General features: G+C 44.2%; 1 protein-coding gene across 27 annotated transcripts in view; it reads left to right on the top strand.

The window, feature by feature from the left end:
• Ncald (neurocalcin delta) overlaps positions 1 to 17086 on the top strand; it is a 426345-nt gene that overhangs the window by 283894 nt on the left and 125365 nt on the right. The gene's annotated exons all lie outside the window — the stretch shown is intronic.

Here is a 17086-nt window from a genome sequence, read left to right as displayed (position 1 = left end):
AGTCTGGCCTGAAACTCACTAGATAGCCCTGGCTGGCCTTGAACATGTTACCATCTTCCTGCCTCAGCCTCTTGAGTGCTGGGATTAAGGTATGAACCACAACTGTGGTGGGTGGGGTGGGGGCACTAGAGGACTAAGAAAAAGAAAACAGGAAACAGCCTTGTGAGCTGGTCAATGTCAAGACCAAGTATCCATATCAGCCAGCACATATTCTTGCATATGAATTCTGACCATGCATCTCCCTGTGATCCCTGCCTTCCCCCTCCCCTCCTCTGGCCATCACCACCTAGTGATTTAAAATGCCTGCCTACAGTGTATGTACCCATATAGGAAGATCAAAGAAGCCAAGATTGTACAAAAGTCCTGATCAGTAATACTTGGGTCTTCTAGCCTTTGGGTACTGACTTGCTGGGGCCACCAGCTAGTGTGTTCAACAAACTGCTCCCTGGTTTAAAACAGCTCAGTGCTGCATTCCATGGTCAAGTGTCCTACAACACCGTGCCTGACCTTCTTAGGTTACTGGAGTTTGACTAGAAGGTAACCGTGCCTGTTTTTTTGTGTATTGTCTGGAGTAGCTTGCTGACTCTTGGACAGCACAGATGCTTTGGTGTAGTTGGGATGATGTGAGCAGCTTATCCTCACAGTCGGTTCTCTACAGATAAAGCATCAATGCAGCCCTGCACTCTGAGTTAAGGGAACAGGAGTGAAGAGACTCAAGTTGACTCCCTTTCAGCAGGGGTAGCAGGTGAAGAGAGGACAAGACCCAAGTTAAGGACTGTGGCAGAACATCCAGAGGCTTCTGGGAGCCTAAATTAGCTTAGAGGACCAACTAGGGTTTCTATGTCACTCAGAATGGCCATTGGTTGTTGGGCTCCTGCAGTGACCCAGAAGCCCACAGCCCTGAGGGCTTACTTGACTTTTCTGTGCATTCTAAGGTGGCCCCTGTCTAACCATTCATCTACCCCTATAAGATGAAGATGATTTGACTCATAGATAATAGGAAGAAAAAGAAAGCATCCATGTTACTAAACAAAGGGAGTTTATCAACTATTTGCCCTTTTCAGCATGTCTTATTGTTGAACTAAACAAGAGGAATAGTGAATTTATTGAGCTAATTCTGAAGGAACGATAGGATTCGTATAAAGCAGTGATGAAAGATTTGTCTGGCATTATTGAAAGGAGGCAGGGCTCTGGATGTTGGTACCCAACACTGGTGAGTTTATTTTTAATCCTGAACGCTGTTGTCAGCTTGAGAACAGCAATACTAATGTTTTGTATATGGGTACAGCTTTTGCCCCAGCAGGACCACGGCACAAAAGGTCAGCAGAAACCAGGAGGCTCAGTAGCTAGGACAGCTGGCACATATGCTGCCAGGGGTAATAACAAAGGCCAGCTTCTATATAAAGGTTGGAAAGGGACCAAGGTGGCAGTCAGCTCAGAGCACAGCTTCAGTTCTCCATGCATAGGAGGTAGGTTTCTTTCCTTCCCTTATAATTTGAGCTGAGAACAAAGAAACAATTGACTGAATATAGAAGTCTCATGACAAGAAAATGACACTTTGTCTGGCATAATTGTTGGGCTCATATTGTTTCTTTTTGTCAGTTGATCAAAAAGGAAATTAAAATCTGCTAGGCAAACTGCCCCCATGAAGATCAACAAATAAGCTACTGAGTTCAGAAAGCAAACAGACAGGTCTTTCCGGACATGTTCCCCTGGGTGGATTTTAGTCAGCACTCCTCTGTCCTCTGGAAGCTTACTTCTACGGACAGCCCCCCCCCCCACCCCCCGTGTGGTTGTCATCTCCCACCACATTGAGACAATTTTATGGTTCATTCTGGGGCTTCCTGGTCCCAAACCACCCTGAAGAATGGCACATTCTGGGTATAATATTGAATTTTCCAGCATCTCAAGAAACCATCCAACCTATAAATAAATGTCCAATAGTTTCTTCCCTGGTTTTCTTACCCTGTGGATATGCATGTGTGTGCAAGTGTGTGTGTGTGTGTGTGTGTGTGTGTGTAGACCAGAGGTTAATGCCTAGTGCCTTTCTCAGTTGCTGCTCTACCATCTTTTTTGAAGCAGGGTCTCTCACTGAATCTGGAGCACACCAATCTGCCCAGACTAAGAAGGTCCAGGAATCTCTCCGCTCTACTTCCCTAGCAATGAAATTGCTGGTGTGCCATGCTGTGCTTGGCTTTTTATGTATGTGCTAGGGATCAAAATTCACACCTTCAGGCTTGCACAGGCAGCGTGCTGCTTAGTTTCTGTCAACTTGACACAAGCTAGAGATACGCAGGGAGAAAGAATCCCAAGTGAGGAACTGCCTGCCATCAGATTGGCTTGTGGATAAGTCCGTGAGACAGTTTCTTGGTTAATGATTGATTAACCAAGGCCTAATCCACCATGAGTGGTACCACGCCTGTTATGTTAGGTTATGTTAGAAAGCAAACTAAGCAAGCATTAGGAGCAAGGCAGGAAGGAAGTGGCAGGGTTCTGTGGTCTCTGCTGCAGTTCCTGCCTTCAGGTTCCTGCCTTGAGCTCCTGCCTTGTCTTCCATTCTTGTTGAACTGTAAGCTATAACGTGGAATAAACTCTTTCCTCCCCACACATTACTTTTGGTCAGGTTTTTATCACAGCAACACGAGAAGACTCTGCAGGGTCCTTCTTGTCATCAATGTTGAAGACTCTTCAAACTGCAGCTTTGTAAACTCGCCCCAGGAACTGAGTTACCATCCAGGCCCCAGGTTTCTCTCTTTCCCCTGTTGGCCTTGTTAGTTTCCTAAACTTCTAACAACTTGCAGAGTTATATTGCCATTCTGAAAATACATCATTTATTATCAGAAAACTTTTGAATTCTATGCAAATGCACAATATCACCGGGAATCTGGACATACTAATGAGGCTGCAAAAACAATCAGGCTGTGTGTCACAGGCTTTGCTGGGTTAAATAGGATTCTAGTCATTAGAAAGGGGTTCCTTTGCTTTGATTAGTAATATCAACAAAATTCTAATGAGGAAAACAGAAACCATGTTCGCTGAGTCAAACAAAGGAGGTTTAATTGGAACCTGCAAGAAGCAACCCAAGCGGAAAGAGGACAGGGTGGAGGGTAGTGCGTCCACTGCTGAAGAACAAGACCATAGAGAAGGTGTTTTGGGGCAGGCCAGAATCTGCCTGTACTGGCTAGTTTTGTGTCAACTTGACACAGCTGGAGTTATCACAGAGAAAGGAGCTTCAGTTGAGGAAATGCCTCCATGAGATCCAACTGTAAGACATTTTCTCAATTAGTGATCAAGGGGGAAAGGCCCCTTGTGGGTGGGACCATCTCTGGACTGGTAATCTTGGGTTCTATAAGAGAGCAGGCTGAGCAAGCCAGGGGAAGCAAGCCAGTAAAGAGCATCCCTCCATGGCCTCTGCATCAGCTCCTGCTTCCTGACCTGCTTGAGTTCCAGTTCTGACTTCCTTGGTGATGAACAGCAAGATGGAAGTGTAAGCCGAATAAACCCTTTCCTCCCCAACTTGCTTCTTGGTCATGATGTTTGTGCAGGAATAGAAACCCTGACTAAGACACTGCCCAACTGTCCAGTCTCTGTTTCTTTTCTTTGTATGTCTGTTTGTTGTTGTTGTTTGTTTGTTTGTTTGTTTATTTAGTTTTTCAAGACAGGGTTTCTTTGTATAGCTCTGGTTGTCCCAGAACTCACTCTGTAGTCCAGGCTGGCCTCAAACTCAGAAATTCACCTGCCTCTGCTTCCCAAGTGCTGGGATTAAAGCCATGCGCCACCACTGCCCGGCTGTTTTTGTTTTTTCAAGACAGAGTTTCTCTCTGTAGCCCTGACTATCCAGGATCTTACTCCAGGAAGAATCTTATAGACCAAACTGGCCTTGAACTCAGAGATCCACCTTCCTCTGCCCCATCCCCATGCTGAGATTGAAGTGTGTGCTACCACCACCTGGCCAGGGTCTGTTTCTTTCTTTCATATATATATATATATAATTAGAAATTTTTTTATTTACATTTCAAATGTTATCCCCTTTCCTGGTTTCCCCTCCGAAAATCCCCTATCCTTTCCCCCCTCCCCCTGCTCCCCAACCCACCCACTCCCATTCCAGGTCCTGGCATTCCCCTATACTGGGGCATAGAACCTTCACAAGACCTAGGAACTTTCCTCCCATTGATGACCGACTAGGCCATCCTCAGCTACAAATACAGCTAGAGCCACAAGTCCCACCATGTGTTTTCTTTGATTGGTGGTTTAGTTCCAAGGAGCTCTGGGGGCACTGGTTAGTTCATGTTGATGTTCCTCCTATGGGGCTTCAGACCCCATCAGCTCCTTGGGTACTTTCTCTAGCTCCTTCATTGGGAGCCCTGTGCTCCATCCAATGGATGACTGTGAGCATCTACTTCTGTATTTGCCAGGCATTGGCAGAGGCCCTCAGGAGACACCTATATCAGGCTCCTGTCAGCAGGTTCTTCTTGGCATCTGCTCTAGTGACTGGGTTTGGTGGTTTTTTATGGGATAGATCCCCAAGTGGGGCAGTCTCTGGATGGTCGTTCCTTCAGTCTCTGCTCTGAACTGTGTCTCTGTAACTCCTTCCATGGGTATTTTGTTCCCCCTTCTAAGAAGGATTCTAAGTTTCTGGGCTAATATCCACTTATCAGTGAGTGCACATCATGTGTGTTCTTTTGTGATTGGGTTACCTCACTCAGGATGATACCCTACAGATCCATCCACTTACCTAAGAATTGCATAAATTAATTGTTTGTAATACTCATAGCTCAGTAGTACTCCATTGTGTAAATGTACCACATTTTCTGTATCCATTCCTCTGTTGAGGGACATCTGGGTTCTTTTCAGCTTTTGGCTATTATAAATAAAGGTCTGTTTCTTAATTTACCGAGCGTCTTGCTGGAACCAGGACAGCTGTCACAGACTCTCCAGGTGCTGACCACTGCTGCTACAGTGAGGGTCTAACCAGAAGTCAGCAGAATTCTGAGCGATGTAGTTTGCAGTTTTCAGCACCCTGAATTCAGCAGAGTCGAGCATGGAGGGGAAGCGAGGAATTGAGAGGAAGGAGACCGAAGAGCAGCCTGCGTCCTTCATGTGGTAGTGGGAATGTGGACTGTGATGGTGGGTGAGTGATAGTCCAGCTGCATCAGTGAGAAAATATTTGGCTTGGCCTTTTTGTTTATATGTTTGTTTCCCAAAATACTAAAGTGATTATTCACTTTACTTGTTAGTGTTGTTTGTGTGTAGGGAAGTGTGCATGCATGGCATAGCATGTAGAAGTCAGAAGACAGATTTTGGGAGTCAGTTCTGTCTTTGTACCATGTGGATTTTGGGAAATCACAGGGTTTCAGGCCTGAGAGTAAGCACCTTGACCCACTAAGCCATCTCCCCAAGCCATAATTGCCCGAAACATGTTTAAGTGTGTGTGTGTGTGTGTGTGTGTGTGTGTGTGTGTGTGTGTGTCTGGGTGTGTGCGAGTGTGTCTGTATACGTGTGTGCACATGTGTATGTGTGCCTGTCCATCTGTGTGTGTGCATGTGTGTGTGTGTGCTTGTGTGTCTCTGTGTGAGTATCTGTCTGACTGTCTCTGTGTATGTGTGTCTCTTTGTGCATGTGTGTCTCTGAGTGCATGTGTGTGTGTTTGTTTTGTGTGTGCTCACATTTGTGAGTGTGAACATGGCCGTCAGTCTTCTCATTCCACCTCCTTTGAGATGGTCTCTCTGTCTTTGGAGCTTCCTGAGCAGCTGGCTTTGGGCACTCTCCCCTCTGCACCTTCTCTCTCACGAGAAGAACACTGGGATTCGGGTGTGAGTTAGCACATCTGCTTTTACATGGGCTCTGTGAATCCAAACTCAGCTCCCCACCCCTGCACTGCAAACACTTCCTCCCCTGAGCCATCTCCCCAGCAGACATCTTTGAGTGGTCTCCATTTGTCTGGTCTTAAGGATAGACTCTGGGTAAAGCATCAGTCTCTACACCTCTAGTTTATCTAGTTCATAATTTGTTTTGGTTTTGCAAGTGTTGGAGCCAAGGCCACTAATTTGGAGAAAAACCTGCATAAAGGAGCTAGCTGGCTCACAGACACATCCCACTGAGTACTGTAATAACCCCGTGAGGGAAAGGCTGCCTTTATCTTCCTAAAAGGTGTTATCTCCCAGAAGATGTCACCACTCTCAATCTCAGAGCTGGAATGGAAACTCTGCCTCACTTTCTAGCCAACATGGTGACCTCACAGCCTGGTGAAATTATTATTTTCACTTACAACTTTAGGGGTTCCTGGCTATGTGAAGAATGGCTTTCTATATAGGTTGCCAATGTACTGCCTCTTTTTTTTTTTTTTTTTTTTTTTTTTTTTTTTTTGGTTTTTTAAAACAGGGTTTCTCTGTATAGCCCTGGCTGTCCTGGAACTCACTTTGTAGACCAGGCTGGCCTCAAATTCATAAATCCACCTGCCTCTGCCTCCCGAGTGCTGGGATTAAAGGTGTGCACCACCACGCCTGGCTTGTACTGCCTCTTTATTTGGTAACAACAGCTCTATGGTCTCAAAGACACAAACTTCTCTCTGTCAGGTAAGGGAAGGCTCCTGCAGGAGTGCGGCTTGTTGCCTCAATCTCTCCCAGAACACAGATCCAGGCTTCTTTCTTGTGCCCATTTGCCCATCTGCCTTTTCCTGCCAATGGATCCCATACAGGGCTGAGGGCAGGCTGGCACTTAAGGAAGCTCAGCAAATGTTTGGCTATCCAGCTGTGAGTACTGAAAAGCTCTGCTTAGTTATGGGTCATGTGGGGGTCAGTCACATGATCTGTGATCTCCAGAAAACTTGATTCAAATCTACTTGCTATCACCTATTAATTATACAAGCTTAGAAAGGTTATTAATGTTTGCATAAAATCAAGTGGAGATGGTACTTTCCCCTTCAGCATCACTGTGCATAATGTTTCAGTGTTGTAGTTAGAATATGTTGAATATTTAATAAATACCAGCTCTCCAATGGTATTTATGGTATCATTTCTTTTTGATAATAGCATACATAAAAATCCATCTCAATAAATAATGCAGTAAATAAAATTTGAAGATATATAATTAAGAAGCCATCTGTATATGAACAGGATTTGCTTTCCCTGAGAAAACAACGGAATGAATCTGAAATAATCGGAGTTTTCACATGCAAGTGTGGGTAGATCCAATCATATGCATAAGCATATGTGTACCTGTGTGTGCATGAGGCAGATTATAGCACTGGTCTGCTACACAATTGTATGTTCTGATGAACTAATTGTGTTCTGATAAACAATGACAAATATTAGCCGATGGCTGGCTGCAATATACCACTGGCTGTTGTTCCTTTGTCGCTCTCCCAGGCTGGCTATTTGAACCGTCCATGTGTCGCCTCCATGCATGGGCAATGCATTCTCTTGGTCCTTCTTTAGTTGTAGCATGAGTGCTGCGGATCCTTTGCTCATCAGGCAAGAGTTACATGAAACATTAGAACGGTGTATCTACAGATGAGCTCATTCATTGGTTCTGATCCAAAATTCTTCAAAGAAGACCTAAATAGATATGTACGCATGACAGGGAGTGTCAAAATGGCCAGACAGTTTTAACAGATTATTCTGGCAAGCCACCATGTCTGGGAAGGGACTGCAGCAGAGCCCAGCGGGAGTTAACCAGTAATGTCAGCAAGGATGAACTGGGGGAGACAATGAGATTAGTTTTGGAATTGTGTAAAGCTGTTTTTAAAGGATCAAATTCTGGGTCACAATAGGAGCAGCCATCAGACAAACTTCAAAGACGAGGAAATACAAATGCACACATTTCCCCAAGCATGCACACATTTACCCTTGTTCAACTTCTCCAAAATTGCAAACAATGACAATTTGTTGGACTCTTAAACTAAGAATAATTAAATAAATGTAAATGTGGTATGCTGTATACATACATATGCTATGCATAGTGCTAAGAACTGTGTGTTTACTTCTTGTTACTGACCATGGAGCAATTACAGTTCATTTAAATGTACGAAGAGAGAGGCTACTATATTAACAAGCTTAATAATCTTCACACCTACAACTCCTAAGGATTATTCCCTTAAGGGAGAAAGATTGGTGAACAAGGATGTTTGAGAAACTCAGAAGCAGAAGAACCAGCCACAGCCAGAAAATGCTGGCAGAATTAGTGGGAAAGATACAAAAAGGTTAGCAGCCGGGCAGTGGTGGCGCACGCCTTTAATCCCAGCACTCGGGAGGCAGAGGAAGGCGGATTTCTGAGTTCGAGGCCAGCCTGGTCTACAGAGTGAGTTCCAGGACAGCCAGGGCTACACAGAGAAACCCTGTCTCGAAAAACAACAACAACAACAACAAACCAACGGCAACAAAAAATAAGATACAAAAAGGTAGTTGGTGTTATCCATCAGCCTACAGTGAACAAAAGGAAAAGGAGCCATGTTTGGTTTCTCAAAATTCTGGATTTGTATGGCAACCTTTGCAAGAGCTTTCTGGCTCCAGGCACCTCAAGTAACATGGACTTCCTACCAAGGCTCAACCTTTGTCCAGTCTGGAGTTTGTGGTAATTACCATGTGTGTCTGGTGTGAAGCCAAACAAGAGAATCCTAGTGAAAGACAGCTCAGCCACACAGGCCAAGAGACTGCTACCTAGTGATGTCCTGCCACCATTGTTTTTACTGTGCTCTCTGTCAAATTGACAGTTAAAATAAAGCATGAGAAAAAAAGAGAGAGAGAAAATGTCTTGTTTGCAATAACAGTGTGGGTGAGGTGTTCACTTTAGGGTTTTGTTTTACAGTATTTTATAATTTTTAAACATTAGCATTTTCAAGGATATATTACTCAATTTTAACATTTCCCTGGAGTGAAATCCGTTGGAGCTTCCTCTGAAGCAGCTGAGATGATTCACAACCCTACCACCCTGACCCACAATGCCCACCCTGAGCCAGAGAGTCCACCAGGCAAAATGGTTCTCTTGTATCCTGAGCCTTTCTGCATCTGGCTTAGAGAATCTGCCTTTTTAGATGTCTGATTATTCAACACCTGTGAAAATATAGTGTCGCTTCTTGAGAACCAAATCTTGTTTGAAATTTCTGGTGTCAGAGGGCCCTTTAAAACATGGATGGTCTCTCGCTGCCTCAGAAGGCTGCATTCACAGGAGGCTGCTTCCACCTGACCTGACCAGAATAATGCGCCTTTCATGGAGGCCAGTGAATGGGATGCTCTCAGCTCTTCTCTTTAGGGCGATTATTCTGAAAATCTGCACTGTCCACAAGGCCTTCTTGGCAGCTGCACAGTGAAATGCATCTTTCTGTCAACTCGGTCTCTTCTCTCTATTTTATATTTCATTCTGGTAGCTGCTTGGCTAAAGATGCAAAAGCCTTCACGAACCCTGCATTTTTGTGCGCCCACATTCCTCAGACTGTCAGGGACTCACAAAGCAAGGCAGGTAGTTCCTAGTAGGCCTGGGAACTGTGAGAACAGGAAGAGAGACTTTGTCTTAATGGGGGTGGCAAGGAAATAAAATGGTGGCCCAAAAAGAACAAATCCTAAGGCAGGCATGAACTCTAAAGCCTGTCTGCTATCAGCCTTGAGGAGGATGGTGTTAACCAGGTCTCCATCGGCCGAGCTGCCGCTGCTGCTCCTGCTGTACCACTGGGGAGGGCAGAGCTGACTCTGCCAGGCCTGCGAGCACTTCTAGGAGGAATGAGGGCTTCTACCTCACATGGATCCTTATAACAAGAGCTTAGTTTGGGGATGAACAAGGAAGGGGGAGACATGCTAAATGTCTAAATGGAGAAAATGTCATTTTCCAGTTTTTAAGCAGACAACACTTATCAAAGAGCCAGCTTCGAATAGACGAGGAGGACAGGCTGCTGTAAATATTCTTAAAACATAATGACAGGATTTCGTGTCGTTCAGACGAGTCTTGAACTTCTGGTCCTCCTGCCTCTACCTCCTGAGTGTTGAGATTGCAGGTTTGTGCCAGCAGGCCTGGTTTATGCATTTCTGGGAACTGAACCCAAGGCTTGGTGCATGCTGAGCAGACACGATACCAACTAAACTTCATCCCAGCCCCAAAAGACCAATTTAAAATCTTCTTTTTCATTGTCTTCTTTTCATGTGTGTGCAGGGGTCGCACATGTGGACAGTCTTCCATCATCATTCCTCCACTTACTCCTTGAGGCAGAGTCTCCCAGTCAAACCCAATATGGAAATTACAGGCAGGGAGCCACAACCACCCAGCTCTTTCATGAGTGTCTGGGGATCTGAACTCTGATCCTGTCATTTGTTTGGCAAGGACTTTAACAACTCTGCCGTTTCCCCAGTCTGAGATTTACTTTAATGAGTGAAGACAGAGACCTCCTGTGAGTCCCTTCCCCAGCCCTGCCTATCCTCTGCATTTAGTTTCACAGGCTACGTTGTTACTCTGTGATGCAACCTAGATCCCCAAGTCCACTGTGCTTATAACACTCATTCTTGATGTTGCACATAGCAGGTCTAGGGTTCACTCTGGGTGTTGTATATTGTTGGGGTTTGTACAGGTTTTAACATGCGTTTACTCTACAGTGTTATGGGGAGAGAAGTTTCCCTCTACTTCTGATGGCTCATTCAGGTAGACCTAGACTGTCCTAACAGAAGAAAAGCATCCAAATACCATGTAAGTCTTACCTGGCACAGGTGCCGAAGAAGGACATTAAAGCTGAACAAGTGGCCCAAAAGCTTCTGTGATTAGCTGTCAAGGACTGGCAGCTATAGGAAGTGAATTGTGTGGGGAGGAAAAGGAAAAACGATTCTTTTCAGAGCCGGTACAGAACTCACTAAGCTTGAAGAATGCACTTCTTTCCCGGAACAGGGAGGGCATCTGTTACAAGGAGCTTTCATCCCCTGCTTTCAGGAAGGGGTGAGATTAAACCGCCTTCTCTCTAGCTGTTTTCCTGGTGCCCTTAGCTCCAGTTGATTTTTATATCAAAGGGATGTGTTTTGGGGTGCATTTTCTCCCCCTTCCCTCTCACATAGTTTTACACACAGGTATCTTCTGTGTCCTGCCTGCCCAGCCCTCTGTCGGGCTAGCCTTTCCAAGTGACTTGCATTGGTAGCGTGTATAGCTTTTCTAGTTGGTATCTTTTTCTTGGTAATATGTATTTAGGGCTTCTAAAAATATTATTTCATGGGTTTATATCTAACTCCTTTTTATAGGAAATAATATTTTGTGGCCTAGAAATTTTGCATTTATTTCTTTATTTCAGAAGGATATCTTTGTGGTTTCCAGTGTTTGACAGTTATGAGTAAAGCTGCTATAAGCAATCATGGGCCAGTTTTTTGCTCTCTTAGGTAAGTGTTTAGGAAAACAGTGTCTGCACCACATGGTATGAGTGTGTTTTTATGAATCCTCTGTCCCAAATGACTGTCAGTGTGCACTGCCACCAGCAGTGAGCGAGAGTCTCTGTCACTTCAGATCTCCACCAGTTTGGTGCCGTCTGGGCTTCCGACTTGACCGTCCTAGGGGCTCTGTAGTGGTGCCACATTGTTCAGACTCTCATTTCCCTAACATCGATCCAGTGAACACTCCATGATGGTCTCTGTCTACCTCTTCTTTGCTGTGGTGTCTGTTGAGTTCTCTGGGATGGTTTCTAACAAGGTTTCTTTCCTTGCTGAGTTCTGAGAGCTCTGTATGGATAACAGTCCTCTCCCACATGTGTCCTTGCCAAATGTTTTCTCACAAACAAGTCTGTAACTTCTCACCCTGTTGACATTGACTTCCACAGAGAATGGTGTGCTCGTGTGTGTGTGTGCGTGTGTGTGTGTGTGCCCTCACCTGCACACTTGGTCAGTTACTAGAGATAGATCTTAGATGTCCTCTGCAATCCTAATTTTTGAGACAGGGTCTCTCATTGAACCTGGAGTTCACTGCTTCTGACCCAGGATCTGCCTGCCTTGGTTTCCCTTACTCTGGGATTTCAGGTATGCTGTCACCCTAGGCATCCTGGATGCTGTCACCCTGGGCATCCTGGATGCCAGAGTAAACTCAAGTGTCACACTTTCATGCAAACCCTCACCTTACCTACAGAGCTGTCCCTCCAGCCTCATAAGAAGTTTTAGTTTTTAAATTTATTTTTTTTAATTTGTGCATATGTATGTGTGAGTGTGTCCATGTGTATCCTCACATATGTGCACCCACAGAAGGCAGAAGAAGGCATCAGATCTCTGGAGCTGGAGCTTCAGGAGATTGTGAGCTGCCCAATGCGAGTGACCCAGGTTCTCTAGAAGAACAAAGAGCAACAAGAGCTGTTAACTGATGAGCTGCTTCTCTAGCTCTAGAAGTTTTTGGTATTGTTTTTAAATAATAAAAATGATTCATAAAATTAAAACGCTTCTGTAAGGCAAAGGACACTGTCATTAGGACAAAACAGCAACCTACAGATTGGGAAAAGATCTTTATCAATTCTAAATCCAATAGAGGACTAATATCCAAAATATACAAAGAACTCAAGAAGTTAGACTCCAGAGTACAAAATAGGGTTCAGAACTAAACAAAGAATTCTCAACTGAGGAATCTCAAATGACTGAGAAGCACCTAAAGAAATGTTCGACATCCTTAGTCATCAGGGAAATGCAAGTCAAAACAACCCTGAGATTCCACCTCACACCAGTCAGAATGGCTAAGATCAAAAAATTCAGGTGACAACAGATGCTGGTGAGGATGTGGAGAAAGAAGAACACTCCTCCACTGCTGGTGGGATTGCAAGCTGGTAAAACCACTCTGGAAATCAGTTTGGCAGTTCCTCAGAAAAATGGACATAGTACTACCTGAGGACCCAGCAAGACCACTCCTGGGCATATACCCAGAAGATGCTCCAACATGTAATAAGGACACATGCTCCACTATGTTCATAAAAACCATATTTATAATAGACAGAAGCTGAAAACAACCAAAATGTCCCTCAACAGAGGAATGGATACAGAAAAAGTGGTACATTTACACAATGGAGTACCATTTAGCTATTAAAAACAATGACTTCATGAAATTCACAGGCAAATGGGTGGAACTAGAAAATATCATCCTGAGTGAGGTAACCCAATCACAAAAGAACACACATGGTATATACTCTCTGATAAGTGAATATTAAGCTCAGAATACCCACAATACAACTTACAGACCACATGAAGCTCATGAAGAAGGAAAACCAAAATTTAGATGCTTCAGTCCTACTTAGAAGGGAGAACAAAATAACCCTACGAGGTAGAGAAAGGGAGGGCCTTGGGAGGGAGAGAGGAGGAGAGGGAAAAAGAGGGCAGGAGCAGGGTCAGGTGTGGGAGGAGATGGGGAGATGTATAGAGGGTCAAGTAATTGAGCAGTGGTGTGTAGCAGTGGGGGATGGGGAATTTGGGGTAGCCACCAGAAAGTCCCAGATGCCAGGAAAGCAAGAGGTTTCCAGAACCCAACTGGGATGACTTTAACCAAAATACCCAACAAAGGTGATATAGAACCTTTGGAGTCTTCAGTAGATTAGAATGGCCCCCAGTTGAGAGATGAGGCCACTCACCCATCTTAAAATTTTTAACCCAGAATGGTTCCTGTCCAAGAGAAAGACGGACAAAAATGGAGCAGAGACTGAAGGAAAGGCCATCCAGAGACTGCCTCACCTGGGGATCCATCCCATCTGCACACACCACACCCAGACATTTTGCTGATGCCAAGAAGTCCTTGCTGACAGGAGCCTGGTATGGATGTCTCCTGAGAGGCTCTGCCAGAGCCTTACCGATACAGATGCGGTGGATGCTTGCAGACAAACATTGAAGTGAGCACAGGAACCCTAATGGAGGAGTTAGAGAAAGGGCTGAAGGAGCTGAAGAGGTTTACAGCCCTATAGGAAGAACAGCAAAATCAACCAACCAGACCCCCGCCCCAGAGCTCTCAGGGACTAAACCACCAACCAAAGAATACAAGTGGAGGAACCCATGGCTCCAGCTGCATATGTAGCAGAGGATGGCCTTCTCTGGAATCAGTGGGAGGAGAGGCCCTGGGTCCTATGAAGGCTCGACGCCCCACTATAGGGGAATGCTAGGGCAGTAAGGTAGGTGAGTGGGGGAGCACCTTTTAGAAGCAGGGGGAAGGGGATAGGATAGAGTGTTTGCAGAGGGGAAACCAGAAAGGGGGATAGATAACATTTGAAATGTAAATAAATAAAATAACCAATAGAAATAATAAAACTGATATTTTAATTAAAATTTTAATAAATTTTAATGGTACTTTTTAATCAAGTACCTCTCTCATGACTCATGCTTGTAGATTTAGACCAACAGTCCAATTCAGAAGCAATCATGTAGGCCTTCTTGGTTGTATTCTAGGGCGGTGGTTCCCAGTCTTTAGGGTAGGGTCTGAATGACCCTTTTCCAGAGGTCACCTAAGTCCATTGGAAAAGACAGATACTTACATTACAATTCAAACCTTAGTAAAATAACAGTTATCAAGTAGCAATGGAAATAATTTTATGGTTGGGGGGTCACCACAGCATGAAGAACTGTGTTAAAGGGTCTAAGCATGAGAAAGGCTGAGAACAGTGCTCTAAGGGTGGTTAGCGTTTTCATTTTACTTAAGACTGATGATCCTTTTAAAAATAAATATTTTATTTGTTTTTTTAACAATTTCATGCCAGTATACAATGTATCTTGATTATTTCTATTCCCAACTCCCTCTTCCTATGCCTCTCCAGAATGCCCACCATGATGATAAGCTCTAAGCTAGTTTTTGTGCAGGTCATGATAAAATTAGTGCTAGATACTCTTTTGCATTTGCATGCGCAATAGTTCCAGAACCCAGAGCCTCATTTGTATCAGGCAGGCACTCTGGCCTGACCCCAGCACCTACCAGGCTTATCTTAGAAAGACTGTCCCTGCTCCATCTTATCACATTTTGATTTGGTGACTATAAGTGAGCTGTCTGTGAGCCTCAGACTCCCAGCAGAACACTGGCGTAGCTTTAAATCTTGACTTCACTCACCCACAGTCCCAGCCTTTGTTTGCTTCCTTCCTTCTGCACTGGCTACTCTAGGTCTAGCCTAGCCTCTTTGGATGAAGCTCATGATCACTTTGTTGGCATCCCACGAATAAACTCTGGGGATTTGGTTGGACTCTACTGCATGTACAGATAGGAGACTTTTAAACTTTTCCTGTTTGCAGCCCTTTTCACCAACAGAATCTTAATGTGGCACAGGTCTATAGGTGTATAAAATAGGTATCCAAACCAAACATTTAAGGATTTAAAAATTGCTAATAAGTTTAATGTATTCTATTTTTTGATCTTGCCTCAAGTTTATTTGTAAAAACAACATAAGACACTGGTCATCTGCAAATAGATGTAGGTAGGTGTGTCACAGCCGTCTTCTTCACACTGGCAGAAGCTGCTTCATAGAGGCCTGGGCACCTTTGGGAGCCTGAGCTAGAGCTGAAGCCTGGGCCTCAGCTGGAGCTGCAGCCTCTGCCTTGGTTTGAGCTTTGGGCTTTGATTGGCAGAGTCTATGATCCTTGGCCACGTAACTCTGAATCCACTTCCCAATTTTCTGGTGAGCGATGGAAGCAAGATGGCTCAGTTTGCAGCTGGAGAGCCCTTTGGCATCTCGGGTTTAACCGACTTAGGCTTCACACGGGCCTTGATGGCCTCTGCGCATGCACTCACTGTCTGCATTGTTGGCCTGCATCTTCGTCTAGCCTTCCTTGCTGAGCTTCTTGGCAAAGCGCATTCTTCTCAGGAGCTTGGAGTCAACCTTCTTAAGAGACCTGTATGACCAGGATTTCTTGATGCCATTCCTCTGCCATTTGCGGGACTATTTGTGTGTGGTGTGGTTCTTGGATGTGGCATGGTAACCTGTGGTTCCTGCAGCGCCTGAGACCGGAAAGGAAGGCAAAAGGTTTATTTTAAAAATTATTCCTTGGTACGCAAATAATTATACCATTCATGAAATGTGAAAGCAAACTTATTACTAATGAGATTGATGTCCCGGTTTATTTTTATATAAAAATTAGGTCTTGGATGACTATTTGATACTGCAGGGGTATAGTATCTTCAATATTTTTCAGCTAATTAATATTTTGAGTTTATAGTCATTAATGCTGAGAACATTGCTTTGCATAAATATGTAGTACAAAATGACAGATGTTTAAGGCTATTTCAGAAATTTTTGAGAATTTGGTCTTAAGCCAAAAATCCACTTAATGATTTTAATGAAACTCAAGTCGAAAATTCAAACAGCAAATTTTTTAAAAAATTGGACCTCGTAACAAAATTCAATCCAAAGTCACAATGATTTCATACGTGCTGAGAAATGTTGGTGAGAATATATTCAACCTTTGTTTTCTGTAATTAAATTGTTTTTTTTTTTCTGTAAGAGCAAAATAGACTTGGGATGGAAAAAAAAAACTTTGCATATGCATTAAAATCACTACAGTTCATAACCTGCGGCAGCCTTGACTCTGTGCTGAATTGTCTCGGACAGTGTTGGTGTTTTCTGGAGTGATAGCATGCACAGTGTAAAATGCGTATGCTGTGTGCTCATAACCAAGGTTGCCATGGCCCACAGGTGGGAGGAGAGGCGACATTGGCAGTGCTATTCATCTCTGACAGGGAATGTCTCCTCAGTCTTCAGTCCTTTGACCTTAGTCACCAGAGTTTTACCATTCTCCTTGTGTTTTGTACGTATTTAAGTTAGGTGACACCTAAGTATTTCATCTTAGGAGGTGCTAATGGGAACAATACTGTGCTTTTAACTTCAAATTCTACCTGTTAGTTAATACACAGAACGTAAGCAGCCATGTTTGTATGTTAACCTTGTGTCTTACACACTTGCTATAGTTACTTTCTCAGAAAGAGCTTGCTGATTCATCTGCACTTTTCTTTCTCTTTTTTAACAAGAAGTAATGAATGGGAACCGAACTCTGGCCACCGATCAGGAGCCGGGATCAGAACTGGGGTCCTTCGGAGCCGCGGGCAGGCGGCGCTCTTAGCCCCTGAGCCGTCTCGTCGGGACTCTTTGTCTTTTTTAATTTTTATTTTATTTGTTTGTTTGTTTATTTTCAAG

This window comes from Mus musculus, chromosome 15, assembly GCF_000001635.26.
Source record: "Mus musculus strain C57BL/6J chromosome 15, GRCm38.p6 C57BL/6J".
In the NCBI taxonomy this organism is placed as follows: domain Eukaryota; kingdom Metazoa; phylum Chordata; class Mammalia; order Rodentia; family Muridae; genus Mus; species Mus musculus.
Note: the sequence above shows the minus strand (reverse complement) of the source record. Positions and strands in the feature narration are given on the sequence as shown.